This window comes from Tinamus guttatus, unplaced genomic scaffold, assembly GCF_059628265.1.
Source record: "Tinamus guttatus ecotype Peru unplaced genomic scaffold, ASM5962826v1 Tinamus_guttatus_pri_ptg000063l, whole genome shotgun sequence".
Lineage (NCBI taxonomy): Eukaryota > Metazoa > Chordata > Aves > Tinamiformes > Tinamidae > Tinamus > Tinamus guttatus.
Genome location: NW_028288597.1, coordinates 894,754 through 911,024, shown reverse-complemented (window position 1 = coordinate 911,024; position 16,271 = coordinate 894,754).

The following is a 16,271-nucleotide window of genomic DNA, read 5'->3' as shown; positions in this document are numbered from 1 at the left end:
AGATTTCCTGTTTTCATTCTCTGTCTTCAAAATCTTCTCTTTCTATTTGGGTTTCCATTATGGGTCAACTGTACATTATTATTCACTGGCACAGAATCAGTTCAAACATGAATTCTGATAAGCCGCATGAACATGATGAACGAACCCTGAGAATATCCCCTTAAAGAAATATCTGGACTTTCACATTTCCCTCACTTCGGTAACAGTGATGGTGTGGGAGTGAACAGCATTATTCTGCTCACTCCCACAAACAAACAAAAAAATAGAACATTCAGCCTTGTCTACTCGGAGTGGTTTTAACAGGATTTATTCAGCTTCAAAACCTTTCTTTAATTGGTCACTGTAGACTGTATATGAGGCTAAAAAAGACTGATGGCAAAACCAAAGAAATTTATGGCGGGTTTTACAAGTCCAGCCCAGCAAGAAGCTACATGCATCCTGAATGTAGGATGTCAGTCACCCAACTCTGAATAGGAATGGACATCTACCTGAAGAATTTGTCTAGTTCTTGACAGCTTCACAGTTTTAAAAGTAGTTAATTATTACTTTCCTCGCTGTGACCTTATTTTTCATGCCACCGAGAGATGGAGTGACACAGGCTGGCTGCAGCAGAAATGGCCTCTGCACTCAAAACTTGCAAGTCTCCAGTTAACTCTTGCTCACCCTGGGAACAACAGTTCTCCTTCCTACAAAATACAAAGCTTGTTCATGTCCAGACACGGCTATAACCTGTAGACATTCATAATCGCACTCTAGTTAGAAGAGATTTGGCAGGACGGCTCTGGGTTTTCCAAAGCCTTCGGACTAATCTTATAAATTTGAGCAGGTCCCCAGAATTCAATAACACTACCAAAATGCATTCACATATTGACAAATACTTACAGAGCCAGGGCATGAATTAAATGGATTCTACAAGTCCTACTCTGCTTTTGATTTACAGAAGATGGCCTATTCAACTTACACAGTTATTTTCCTTTTCCATCATTATTATGTTTAATGTTTTTTTATGTGCATGACTGGACATCTGCTCTTTGTATAAATACCTACATTCATCCAGAGAGGACAATAAATCTTCATTCTCTCACTGTATTAGTTTCTGTCGGGGAGCAGAAGCCCACAAAACTTAGCCAAGCAGTTAAGCCCTATGAATAGCAAAGAGTGAAAACAAGAAAGCAAACAGTTTCTGAAGGACTCCTAAACTAGGCATTTACACGAGCTGCTTGTCAGACAACTACAAACAAGTTAATTTTTAAGATTCAAAGCCTTTTGCAATCTAAGTGTAATAAAATAAAAGGGAGGATTGTACAGACCAGCAAACCCAACCAGCGATAGCCATCACCAACCACTCCTCAGTAGCTGAGCTAAGCAAATACTTATTTTTTTTGTTCTCTCTCAGCAGAGTCATAAAGATAAAAGCCTTACACCTGCCTGCCCAGAGAGATTGCAAAGCCATCTGCTTGTGCAAATCTTCAGCAACACCCAGAGCTGCCTGGCACAACACCTCACCATCAGTTACAGAATAACTGGGCAGACACTCTGGCTCCTCCAGCCGGTGCCTACCACGTGCAGTAGCGGCAGGAGGGATTGTTGCCCTTCCACCAGCCACATCTCGGAACCTGGCAGCTATTCCAGCCATTTCCCACAGCGTGCAGGGATCCACAGACACGGGGAGAACAACGGTGCCCTGAACCCAAGCAGTCAAACTCTGGGCTGGGCTCTCACGCACTAACCATTTCTTCCTAAAGAAAAGGCTGTGACTCCTGGTAGGGTCATTGGAAAGAGCAATGTACTGATGAGGAGCCATTTCTGGCAGCGAAAAGGCGGAAGATGCAAATGATGACAAAATGCACATCTGACAGAGGAAAACTTAAATATGTTCTGGTTGCACAAGTCTTTCTGCTGAATGTCCCTGCCTTCACCCCAGCTTTGACTCCCAGTGCTATTTAAGCATCAGAGGCAGATGCTCCTCCCCTGCAAATAAAAGCAACAGGAGCTCTTAAGCCACAAGCTCTTTGGTTCATCAATGATTCCTCTCTTCCCCTTCTCTGTCCTTCCTCCCTCCTCCGCCCCAAAAAAATATCATGTATGAGACTTGTTTTAAGCTTGAAAGGGAAGTTCAGACCACTGTTTTATCTAAATTTTATCCAAATCTAAAAAATTAATAGGGCAAAAAAACCCAACTTTGGTCAAATTCTTAGCTAATAAAACTGAACACTGCTTCATATAGTTTCTCTTGTTTTTGCAAGAGTCAGTCTCTGATACTACCATTTTAATTCAGCACCATTCACTATTTCTGTTCAGTCTCCTGAGTGTTTCTTGAGAGGATGAATGGATCTTTACTACCAAAAGAATTAAAATAAAGCATTTTTTAAAAAAGATTAAGTGGTGCCCAATAGTCTACACTCTTCCAAGTTAAGCAAACAAGAAGTGGGGGAGCCTACCTAGTAAATACGGCAATCACAAATCTAGTTTCTACAATCTGGAATAAAGCCAGCATCTAAGTGTAAAGGATCGAAAGGAAAATCTGTTGTAAATTCCTTCAAGAGAAAGTCCCTATTTAAAAGGCAAAGAATACCAGTTTTAGAAGGGTCATAAGGTCACAACAGTTCTTTCAAAGCACAGCTCCAAATGTCAGTTTGACTCGTTTTAAAAGGTAGAAATAGATACAGCTGTACTTGGAGATTAACTCTTATACTAGAAAAAGAATAGCAATTATTAACAAGGTGTTCTGCACTGAACTTACGGTAGACAGTAGTGAGCAAGAATTAAAATACTTTTAGGATTTTCTGTAGGCATTATAATATAAATTATTGTGAAAAAACCTCAAACAGGTTAAAGAAAAAAAGCCCAGGAGAACATCTCCCATTCAGACATAAAGTAGCAACTTACACATGAGCTGCATCATTAAGGGTGTCTTTACTTAACCTGATTTTATTCCTTGTCTAGCTAAGGACTTGCTGTGGGTGCAGGGAAGTGTGTCAGCTGGCAGACCTGAGCCTTGACTGTAGTTTACAGCTCTAAACTCTTCAGGCTGCGTTGTAGCAAAGGTAAAACAGTGATTCTGAAAAATAGGCAAGGAATTCCCCATCTCTGTTGAATCTTAGAAAAAAATAAACTTGGGGATAGTTCAAAAGTACAGAAGTATGTATATACATACAAACACACACACAGATAAGACTGTATAAAGCTGAAGCAAATTCCAATAAAGTTGGGAAATAAAACTGGGCGGTTTGCTTTGCATCAACCTTGGCACTTTGTTCATATATTAAACAGACCATGGGTGTTTTGACTAGCAGACAGAAGATAAATTGAGGCAGCATATGTTGATAAACCATGGCTAAACTGTTGCTTCTGTTTTTTTATTGGAGATCAATTGAACCCTAGCAAGATTTACTATTAGAAGTACTAGCATTGGAACCAAAATGGAAAGACATGATTTCATTAACATATTTCTATAGTCTCTCAAGTATTTATCACTTACATTGCCAAGGTATGCTGAGTCAAAGGTGATAAACACGCCTGTATCAATAATAATAGTTTGTTATTGTGCTCTGTTCCCCATTGGCAGAAATACCTGGTTCTGCTTTCCAAGGGAAGCAGAGACACAGAATGCAACCACGTTCAAGGAAGGGAAAGATCTAGCTTTAACTCTTCAAAGTCCTCCTGAATATTTATATTATAACACAATACATTGACCCTGGTCGTCCATTCCTATTCACCTTGCACATATGTTAAAGCGATTAGAAAGAAGACCTAAAATGATCTAGCAAAGCTTGACGTGCTTTCCCTACAAAACAGCAAAAGGCTAATTCAAAGGCCCTGTGGCAAATTCTCCATCCGCTTTCTGTTACTCCCAACCAGAAACTTGTCAGATCCTCCATGAAGAAGGTTGCACAAGAACAGAAGGGTCCTAGTATAAAATTCCTAGGTGGTAACTCCTAGCATAAAACTGCTATAGGACTGTAAGAATCACCATAAGAATACCTACCTAAGAATGGGGATATTCAAGCAGCTGCTGGAGAGCAAAGTTGCCACATTTCAGAGAGTATATATTAGAGCATCCCCTGGATGCTCTGAGCTGTAGTATGGCTCAAGCACCACAGATACGTCATTTGTAGGTTCCTGTATAGAATGAGCAACAGACACTATTGATTTTTAGCAAATTAGATTATTATTATTCTCCAGTACTGTTACTTTGCTCTATATATTACTATCCCCCTCACAAAACACTATTCCCTTAATCACAGTTTGCTACCACAAATAAATTACCCATTTGTATTATTTTCATATAGTCTTTTTTCCACAGTACAAGTCATGTTGAAATGAGTCTAATTAATATAATACCATTTATTTGGAATTTACGGTAATGAGTATTAATCATTAACATGGCACTTCACTTATTCCAAGTGCTTTAGTTGCATATAAATGCTTTATAGGAAAATTTCTCCAAGAACATACCTAATGCACACCCTCAGCTATTGCTTCCTCAGATAACTACCAACTTCACATGTGAATCCTAAGAGGGTAGTAGTAAAAGGTCTGAAGATGTGTGTGTTAATTATGGAAAGAATTAGTAGTCCATAGAGAAGATAAAGACAAGCAACCAGGCAGTATTTCGTGACAATATGAGAAAGCAGACGGCTGTTCTTTGAGTGACAGAAAAGACACAGTCTATGCCACTTCCAGCCATCCTTTTTGCTGTCAAGGTCTGTCCTATTTATGTGCAAAGGACGTCCCACATCTCTTAAATTGCAGTCCGGAGACTAGTGCCATCTTTCACTTCCTGCTCTTCAGAGCTTTTTACAGCCCCACATGCTCAACTATGGAGGGCACCTGCTGCTGCTCACTGGGGAACCTGGACTGTGATGACTTGCACTGTGTGGGGAATTCATTTTGCAATGTAGATCCATCACTGTTTCCCCACTCTTCATCTATGGGCCAGGGACACTAACTGTTTAACAAACATGAGCGTGGGTACTTTTTTGTTTCTCAATACATTTTAATCAGGAGCTTAATGTCTATAGGAAAAACAGCGACACTTCCCTACTAAATATTTCCCTTAGTGCTAAGACAGATTTTCATCTGCCCACAAATTCTTTTTCTTTTTAAAATATCAGGATAAAAACAGGAATGAAAGAAAAAAAAAAGTACTTTTGCTTCAAAGGAAGTGATGCAAGAGAGTAGAATTTGTAGATACGCTGGTTTGCTTTTTAAAGAGCAAGAAATGTGGAGGTTAAAGACTAAGATATGGACGTATCATGCTGCTCTCACTAGAAGAACAAAAAGTACAAAGCAATCTTAAATATTTTCCTTTCATTTGGAAGAAAAAAAAAATCCTCAAAAGAAACTTTGCTATTCTATGTTTTCTCCAGTGTTCTGCAGATGTCTTTACTGAAGGAATGACAGGGGTAATTGGAGAAGATGTTTTTATTCAAGATAAGTGTCAAATTGCAAAAGGACTTATTTTGGATGTGATTTCTTGCGCTGCCTTTTTTTTTTTTTTTTTCCTATATGGTACTACTGAGTTGAATTATTTTACACATTTACTCCATTGCCTAAGGTTCCTTTAAACCTTAGAAGGTCACTACAGTTATAGCCATTTGAAGCACATATGGTTGTTTTTACAAAGATGGACCTGAAAGGGCTTGATGAACTTTGCCAAGATACAACTATGTAGGCCCTACTCACATCCCTGTAGACTTGTAAGACTGGAAAAAGATTTCAAGAGATCATTACGTCTTTCCCTCCCAGCAGGACCAATTATACTTGGGCTATTTTTGAGACAGTCATCTAAACTGCTTCTAAAGACATAAAATAATGGAGATTCTACAACTTCCTCAAGCAGTCTAAGCCAGTGTTTAACTCTGCTTACCATTAGACAGATCTTTCTGCTTAAAATTATTGTTGTATATTAAGGTTATTATTTCTTGCCTTAAGGAAAAAAAAAAAAATGTTAGCCTTTTTTTTTTATAGCGATCTACCATGTTTGTTCCCATAACACCAATTCAGTCGTCTCTTCTCAAGACTATGCAAGATTATTTTATTTAATCTATCCTCAGACGCCAGTGTTGTCCAAACAAAAGAGGAGTAAGGAGGTGTCGTCTCATCACTAGGGTTATCTGCTGTGGGCTCCATGTTATGCAATGGGTAAGGCCAGCTGTGAAATGACGATCACCAAAAGGAACGGAAATTCCTCACTAGTCAACGAGGGATGCTCTTGAACGTGCTAAGAACCAGAATCCCCAACTTTTTTTCTACTCTGCTATTTACATCCAGATCCAAGCAGAAGCAGTTGTGTCAAGCAAATGAAGGCTAAAAATACATAAATAATAAAATTTTAGTTGCAGGAAGTATTTGTAGAGGGGTGTTTTGCAAATGTACTTCATTTTCTTCTCTGCATCCCCTTCCAAAAACTCTATCTGTCATTTTTTTGTCCACTCTAATAACATGACCATCTCATGCTAGCTAGAAATTTTTCCAACATTAAACAATCCGTTAGTGTAAATATGTAAAATAAGTATAAATTCTAAAGCAAAGATACTTTTATTTTAGAGGCCAATTACTTTTTTTTTTTTTTTTTTTTGGTAGTAGTTGAGAGGAGCCAAATCTTTTAAGTTATCGCCTCATCTAGAGAAGGAAGCACATCCAGCTGAAGGAGCCCAGCCCTAGCACAACTCCTGTGGTTTCCTGGTGAAGCAGTGCTTGAAACCTTACACCAAGCTTTACAGTAAGCAAATCACCAAAAATGTGTATAAAGGATTACTACAAAAGACTTACACTTGTAATTACATTATTGCAGCTGTAATATATTGCCTTTTCAATTCTCCGTAATTTTAACTTACCACAAATCTAGAGTTCTCATTAATAAAAAATAAAAAAAAAACATAATAATAATAATAAAAAAAGCTTGTGCATAAGAATCAAGTGGGTCCCCCGCTTTACTAAGGCTCCTTGCCCTTTTACTTTTCTTACCCACCTTCCCATGAATGCAGGAAGAGAGATCACCAGCTGTCTGTAGAGGAAAACAACATCTTAATAGTGTGCATCATTCAGATGACTTGGATGATTCAGTTTTTCCACGTGAACTTTATACTAAAGATGCAGACAAGTGGGGCTTTGTGCATTTCTGAATCAAATACGTAATTAATAGTCCTAGTACACATCAACACAAATTCTATTTGAGGAGCAGCTTTTCATCTAGCATACAACAGCATAGCTGCTGCTTTATAACAGTTTCAGTTCTCAAATAAGCAAATTTGATAATAATCCTATACACCTCTGCTTACATGCTACAGTATAGCCACCCTAAAATATATCCTTTTTAATTTGTTTTCAGAAGGCACAGCAAATGAGGCAATGAAAAGAGGATCTAGTGAAGAGTTCATCATTCTGAAAGCCACCTGACGTGATGTTCATTGGTTTTGGAGTGGGAGGACTGGAAAGGAACAGAAAAGCCAGATGTTGCAAGCAGCCTCTTCTCTCAGATAGGGCAGCACGATAAGCAGCAGATTGTTTGTATCCATCTCAGTAAGTTTCTCATAGCCACATTTTCAAAGTTCAAAACTCTGTCTAGTATCTTGCAGGAGGATAATATCAAAGTCCAAAAACTTCCAGATAGTGAGGGATTGAGAGCAAATAGACATACAAACACAATCACATACACGTTTACACAGTGTATTTTTGTTTTAGCACTGCCCAAAGATAAAGTGACTGGTTTTACTTCTTTAATTTCAATAACCTTTGGTCATTTGTTCAAAAATTCTCCTGAATTCTCTTCATCATTCGCTTTTCATTTCACAGGAAAAGAAGAGTCAGACCTAGTACTTAGAAAGAACCTCTTGCCAGACAAGCCGTGTTTGCTTAACCAGAGAAATGCTTATTTATCCTGGAGACTAAGTGCAGGATAAGCATATAGAACACAAGGCTCTTCCTGAGGGTACAGCACTATCAAAAGGAGCACAAGTGTGACAATATAGAAAACACTCCAGGTGCTTGGCCAGAGAAGGTGAGCTAAAGTCACCCATAGGAACTGGGCAATTTATTGCCCAAGTGCTGGTGCAGCACCACACCTGCACAAACACAGGCTATTTCTCTTAAGCAAAGGCAGCAATAGATTCTATTTATTGGTCATCACTGGAAATCACCCAACAGCCAGGTAAAAACAACAGAAATGTTGTTTAGCTTGGTGTTTTCTTCAGCAGATGAAGTCTTCCGGGTCAACTCACCACCCAAGCACCACATTTTGGGAGTGTGAGGAAGGTAAGAGCACCAGGCAACTATGCTTCAGTAGCATTTCTTCTTCCGACTTGCATCTTGTAGCCCAGGCATTTACTGTTTTCATAATTGACTTTCACTTCATTGCAAGTTGGAGACGTTATACACTTCTGACCTGAAGCGCTGGTGTCAAACCAGTCAGGCTGGTGCAAGTCTCAACTTGCAGCTCCTGCCCTGAGTCAGCACTGCCAGACTCATCCACCCTCAACAAGATGTCTCCAATCACACCCAGCTACGTGAGCAGCAAGTGCTTTGTGAGATCAGAGGGCATTCAAAATCCACATTTTGAAAACATGTGAAATATTTCACTGGGAACTACAAGCTCACATTCACAAGAGTAAACTCTGAGGGACTGCAGAGTCTTCAGTTAACGAGAGCTGGTTCGAATCAGTTTTGTTTGTTTGTTTGTTGTTTTTTCCATCCCCTACCATTTCTTGATAGCAAGGGGTCTAATTCTCATTGCAGTTTCCCATCACACATACACCTCTTCAGTCAACCACTTGAGAAATGAATCATGACATTGAAACTTAAGCCACTTCCACATCCTGCCAGAGGCTTTATTGCCCACACACATACCATATCCATCACAAGCACAGCAGCAACAAATCCTAGTGAACAGCAAATCCCTTGGTATCTATCTCCATACCTTGCTTTCAATGCCTCTCAAGCAACCCTAGCCTACCTCCGTACCTACACACTTCACCTTCATAAAGGCCTTTGTGCACTTTAGCATTAGGTAAATCATGCCTGCTTCGTACCAGGAGGTTGCATTTTGCCAAACCTTTTTCTGTTTTGTAAACAGCTCCCTCATATTATCTAAATGTTAATACTCAACTATGGAACACATCATTTTTCAACAGTAAAACACAGTCTGCAAAGCAGAGAAAAAAAAAAAGAAAAAAACAACAATAACAACAACATCGCATAACTAATCATGTTAGTCATTTACAGTTTTAAATTTTCCAATCCTGGATTCATTTGCTATTTAAGTATAAACTCTTTCTGATCTTCATTATACTGGGATCATAAATCACATCAATCAAGCGAATGTTTGCAATACAAGATGATGTGGTCCATGTATATGTATGACCCAGCATGTCATACCAGTCTCCCTTCTCTCCTACTGCTACCAGGTAATGCAAAGCAGCACACGAGGAGGAAGGAGGGAAACCCCCTGTTTGAATTCTCAGGGGAGAAAGAGGAGGAGATAGGGAATGGGTGGCAGTCAGTGCATATGCTGTTACTAGAAATCCAACTCACTCCCAAGAAAAAGCCTCACAGCTCTTTTGAAATAAAAAAGAAGAAAAAAAAAAACAGGAGAAAAGAAAAAAAATAAAACAGGAGAAAAGAAAAAAAAACAGGAGAAAAGAAAAAAAAAGAGAAAAGAAAAAAAAAAAGAGAAAAGAAGAAAAGAGCCCTCATATCTGTCAGCAGAAGCCAACACCGTGAGGCTCATCAGGACCTGCAGTTTCAAGGGTTAATGCTACTTTTTATTAACATACTAAAGAAGCATTTCAGGATGGGAAATAACTGGGTGAATTCAATCCTAAAGATTTATATTTCCTATCTTTGAGTTTATTATTTCTAAAAACTAGCTGAAAGACTACTTGTCTCCTTTGCAATTGAAAACTTATCAAATTTATATTTTTACAACCAGAGATCTTTTACCAAGCTTCTCATTAAGTTTTCTCAGCAAATCTGACTGAAGTTTCAAATGCTAAAGAAATTAAATCACAGAGATAAGAAGCACAAGCCCATAGAGCACATATGAAATAAGGGTTTCCTGAAGCAAGTTTCAGGGTCTTATGTTTAGTCCAGAGCATAAACTCTCTGTGCATCTTTGGAGCTCCCAGTTTTTCCCCATCAGCAGGTCCAGCACACCAGCAATTACTAGCTGGCAGAGGGAGATGAATTGCATGGAGTCTCCAACTTGCTTTTTCTGCTCTCCGTACTGACAAGCAAATGAGTAGACAGCAGAAGAGAAACAAGCCATAAATGGAGGAGGACATGACTATGAGACGACTCATCTCTCCAAGAGGAGCTGCAAATCCAGACTTAAAAAACACAGAGCTAGGAGAAAAAGCAGATCTTTCTTCTTCTAAAGTGATAAGAGATGAACATGTTTGGAGTTAAATGGCCAACTACAGCTTGGGGTGGTCTAAACAGCTTCAAAGAAGAACCCAAGCTGACAGTTTACTAAATAGAGGGGAATTTTTAGATGAATCAAGCGCTTTAAAAATCTGGGTTGCAGGCAGCACTAGCTTTACTGAAGAGATCTGTCCAAAGTTATCTCAGACAATAAAACAAACTAGATAATGCTTTAAAATTTATTAGTTTATAACTATATTTGTTTATACAGTAAATTCCTGGACAGTAGTCCCTTGGCCTTTATGCAGGGAGAAGAGCAGCATGGAAGAGGAGTAAGGAGAGGGAAATGTTTTGGAGTTTGTTTTTTTTTTTTTTTTAAATCCTCACAACCAGCTATCATCAGAGGCAAATAGCCAAGAGCCCAGTCTTCACCAGAACCCTCAGTGTTCAGTGGGACATGCAGAGGGCTCGGAGAGGACTGTCTGAGCTACAGATGTGCTATGGTTGGGAAAAATCTTTTGAAACCAAATTAAATGGTCTAAGATACAACTACTAAGATTTAGTTAATCGCTTCGCCAGGGTGAAAATCCTTATACAAGTTATTTTTGAGCTTTGTTTCTGCTCTTGTTTTCCAGTTTACAAATAAATCTTTAACGCTTACTTGCGACTGTCAGTATTACTCTCTTTACTGGAAATACACGAGGGTTTCTTTAGAAATATTTGCACTAGAAACAGCCAGTGGGGGCAAAGGAGGAAGAAAATATGTTAATAAATACCATTAAAAAGCATACAGTTACTTGGAAAAGCCACTAAATATTCCTATCAGTTTGCAGCATGGCATTTTCTATGGCTCTGAGTAAATATTTTCCAAACAAAGAAGTCTCGCAGCTTTTTGTCACGAGGCCCTGCAACTTATTACCTGCAAGAGCACTTCCAGAACACACCTAAATGCCTGGCAGCGAGCACAGCCCAACAGCACCATGTTCTTCATCGGCATCTCTTCAGGTTTGCTCCGTGCTTTTGTTCAGGTAGTATTTGCTCCCACAGACTAACCTTGAAGGAAGGCAACACTTACACAACAGACACAAATTGCTTAAAGTGGAATTGTAAGTTGAATTTAGTTGTAATCTGATTCAAACTGTTCCCCATGCATGGCTACTTTTATCCTCATCAGGAACTGGCCATAGGGATTTTCCCTGTAAATCAGCAAGTGCCACTTTTATGGTTAATTCTTCTATCTCTACGTCCCACGAACAAATCACATAAGCACCTAAAAATAGCTATCTTCTCCCTCTCCCCAAAGAATACATTATTTTGACTCCATAACCACTTAAGGGGGAAAAAAGTCAGTGGCTTACATTATTCTGAACACTAATTGCAGTGGCCACACAGGGAGGTTTAAAGAGAAATGTTTACATCTATTCTATGTCATGCTAAAACAAACACATTTCTCCCACTGGCAGGAACTGGAGGACACCCAAAGGTCTGTTTTTTTCCTCCACTTCAATGTAATCCTCATTTTTCCTTCTAACAAAGTATGTGTGACGGACAAATTCTGCCTGTTTCATATTTAGCATATAAAAAAATCATTATTCTATTCAAATCATATTGGCCCAGCAATATTATTACTAAATTCAAATTTCCACTTCTGGACCAAGTCCAGAGTAAATCGAACTAACTCATCTTTTGGACCACTGTGTGAGGGAGGCCCTGTGGGAAATTATACAAGATAACTCCTTTCAGTAACTCTTGGCTAAAACTTTTGGTTAGGCACTTGCCAAAGAATTGAGTTCACTGTGCAGGTAACAACGTAAAGAGAGAGAGTTTGCTATTTTAAACCAATACAGCAGCAGGGTCGGCAGCGGATTTGGGTGAAATTATACATTAACAGTAGCTCTTGACTGCTTTTGTCATGCATCTGACAGCTCAACTACCATGCGCAGAGCTATTTATAACTACTTTGAATGACTGCCCTTGTTTCATACATCAACACCACACAAACGGAGAAGCCAAACAAACGGGCATGGAGCACTTGTGTGGGTTTTTATTTCTCTGCAGAGCTACTGCTATGTTGCTGGAACAGTGCTCGACAGAACCCAGATCCCCACTCGGAGATTAGTCCTGCTCTTCCCCTTTCATTCTCCAAATGGAACGTTTTTTGAGTGCTTTTTCTACATTGGAGTCTGCAGCTTTCACAAGAGCTCTTGTCCATTATATAAACCTTAAGGCCCACAAGTTGAGAAAAGCATTCTAGGTGATGACCCAGATCTTCAAGTGGGAGCTTTATTAGGGCAGCAAGTACAAATTCAGACCAAAGAAAGAAGTCATACAGTTTTAGGTTACAGCAGGACAAAGTCAGTTTACCCTCAAAGACCCGGCAGTTCTTTTCAAAAGGGCAAAAGCATTTCTAAAAAGAAGTCAAGCAGTTACAGTAGAAGCCAAGGTAGAGGAAAAGCATTGCTGAATTTAGACAGGCGCAGAAACCACGCAGGGTAAAGCCAGCACCCGCTCCCTTGGCAGATACCAATCCTGTGGGCAAACACAGTTCTATGCACTCAGGCACACAGGAGCCTTGCTGCCCACCTTGTGCAAGAAAAACTCAGAAAAGTGATTTATGAACACAGAAAAGCTACAGAGGAAGAAAAGTCCACGGTGGGGAGGAAGCTATTTTTCCATCAAAGGCCATGTTAAAGATGTGGCTGTGTGGATAGAGTGATTTCTCAAGAGTAGTTGTTCACTACATGATAAAATAGTTCCTAAGAGCTGGACCAAAAAAAAAAAAATTCCTGGAAAGGAAAATCCATTACCCCCTCCAACTACAGGGCCAGGCAACCTAACTATCCTCTTCCTGGTTTGCCCCCCTCTGCCAACTTCCAGTGAGTACCCAGTTTACACAGAACATGTTTTATAAAATAGCTCTGCCTTGTGGGGGTGGAAAATGAGTTATGGGTTTATTTATAAGTATAAAATTAATCTAAACCCCACAATCTCTGCATTTAAATGCAGACCAGCCTCATTGTCCATGTTAGAGGAACCACATGGCTTTACAAATCACACAATGTGATTTGTTGCCTTTAGGACAACTTTTTATACCTTATTTTCTCTTGCACATTGTTATCTAGAATAATATTTTCTTGCTACTGTTATATAAGGGAACACCCAAGCTCCTGCCTTGCAAGTACTCTGTGGACAAAAATAAATACCTGCTCAGTATTTTTGGCATGCACATTCCTGAAATATACCCATAAGCAAAAGTGGCAATTGAGTGTGGGGTTTGAGTAATCTTTTCCCATAAATAGTGTTGTTTTGTCACCATGCTAGAACACTCAGTGTGCAGGTATTGTGCTATACCATGCCAGGATAGTGGGATACATACGTTGTGATTAAAATGAACAAAAGAAAAAAAAAAAAGAAAAAGAAAAGAAAAATAAAGTTTACTGCTTCTCCATACATTAGAATTTCTAGTAGAAGCAGTTGTAATAAAATAAAACCCACACTCAGCAATAACGTGGCATTCACTGCTACTGGTCTTTCCTGCATTTTAAAGCACAGTTCCAAACCAAGCACAGCATTTCTCCAGACCAGTAGTGGCACACGTGCCATGTTGCTATTTGCTGAGCATTAACCAGCTAACAGTGAACACTGTGCACAGAGAGGATTGAGTTCTTTACTCCTTGCTAGGGAAAGGAGGTCACACAGGGAAGCAAACAGTTTCAGTAGAATACTTTTCTTAAAGCAAGGTAACACCTGCTCTTAAAGATGTGCTTTCTGCTAGTTCTTTCCACCTTCCTACACTGGCCCTTTTAATTTCCCTCTCACCTGGTGTTCATGCAGTGAGGGGCATCAACCATGCTCTGAAAAAACAGAGCACTTAAGTGACCCACACATCTGCAGCTTGTTCAACCAACTGCACTGTCACCGAGCAGCAATGCTGAGCCTGAGTCCAACCAGAGCCTGATCCACCACTGCAGCGCTCCTGAAAAGACCGCTCTAGTACCATGGCCTCTCTGTAACAGAGAAAAAGAAACCAGGGCCACATGCTTCCTTCCTTTGCAAGGAGATCATTTGCACATTATTTGGGAATACATCAGCGAAACACCCTGGCTCAGCTGTCACCTCCAGAGCCATACACAAACACTCCATACAGCAAGGGGCTTAACGGGATGGAGGACAGCAGCTCTAGCATGATGCTTGCGTTGGCAAAGCAGCTGCCAGAAATCCCTGAAGAGGTTAAGTTGGGCTTCTTGTGCTAACTGCTGCTCACTTCACCTTTCCTTCAATCAGGGTAAAGGACTGTGACTAAGTGGCACAGTGTTGTCCATATTGCTAACAAAATTTATGTTAGGGGAGACTCTTCCAAGCAGCATTTTAGCAGCTCTCCTGTATATCAGGTCTTTTTCTTTAAAGAAACAGACATTTGGAAGAAAGTCATACATAAGTCAAAGCGCTGTATAGGCAAAGGAAAAGGGGTATAGTGTTTAATTCACCTTAAGTTACAGCTCTTATTGCTCTTTTGAGCTTGCTTGATACATTTGCTTTATTATTTTTAAATCAATGTCACAAGCACAGGAAGCAAAATGCTCTAAGTTTCTACATATTAGAGTAGACTCTGTTCCCAGTCTGCTGTATTTATCTCATGTTTCAAAAAACAAAGAAAGCAAAGAAAAGCAAGCAAGCAAAGGAGAGCAGGATGGATTCCAGTATCATTGTGATCTGCAACTGATACTGCAACACAGAATAGCCTGTCATGACTGAGAACAGATTATTGGAAATTTTCCATCTGATAATCCAAGAGGAAAAAAATATGTTTTTTCCTGAGGTCAACAGAATTTCAGCTTCTCAAAGAATGACCCCTACATACCATATATTTCATAAGAAGGTCTGTAGCTTACAGTGAGCGGTAAGCAACAGTTGGAGACAAAAATACTAAGGAGTTCAAGATATCTTACAAGAGCACACTAACTTTACAGCTTATAAGAACATGGCTTTTGTGGCCACAACTCCTCCCTTCTCATAGCTGCAGTGATTTCAAGTTATCTGTTAAATTAAGGCAAGCTTCTATCAGTGTTAGATCAAGCTTCTAGGGAATCTGTCAGAACAGAGGAATCAACCCTGAGTTTTCAGGGTCTTAAAAATGTACCTGGGTGCAACCCAAATGAACAAGAACACATTTATGGTTTCAGGCGCTTTCTCTGAGGCACAACTAAACCTCTGCAAACCTACAACTGTCTTTGGACATGTCCCTGCAACCAACTGCCACATTTGTGGGTGCAGAGAGTTTGCACAGGACAGCCCTATTTGTGCTTTGATCACGAAGGTCAAAACCAGCTCCCACTTTCATCACTAGCCGAGTCGCAATCAAACGTGATTAATACTGAACTGAAGTTAACATCCCACCTCGATAGGGCTGCAACACGATTACATAAACCTGCTGTAGCATCGAATGTTCATAGCTCCACTGCCCAAACTCAGGTATATTTTTAATACTAGTGCTATCACACAGAATTCCTGCCCTAGTCACACAGTGCCACTGTCCAAACCTCCCCCTTTCTTTACTGTTTATTGAATGAAGACTTTTCTTATCTTCCTCAACAAGACCAAAGGAGTAAAGGCTGATGGCAACACACAATCTATGAAAATATTTAGTCTTGAAATTAATGGGGATTACAAACTACTTTTCGTTTGACTAATTTGTATCCAGCACTGTAGACAGGAAGGTACAAACTGTATCTGTGTGAGAGTAAAAAATATATACAACTATATTTAACATTTAAATTACTTTAAACACAACACTTTGCATACTAACAATCATAAGATTTTTAAACACTACCTCTTTAATATTTTTTTAAACAAGTTTTATTTTCCTCCCAAAATACCCAATGCTACTTTAAAATTCTGGAGAGGTAAAA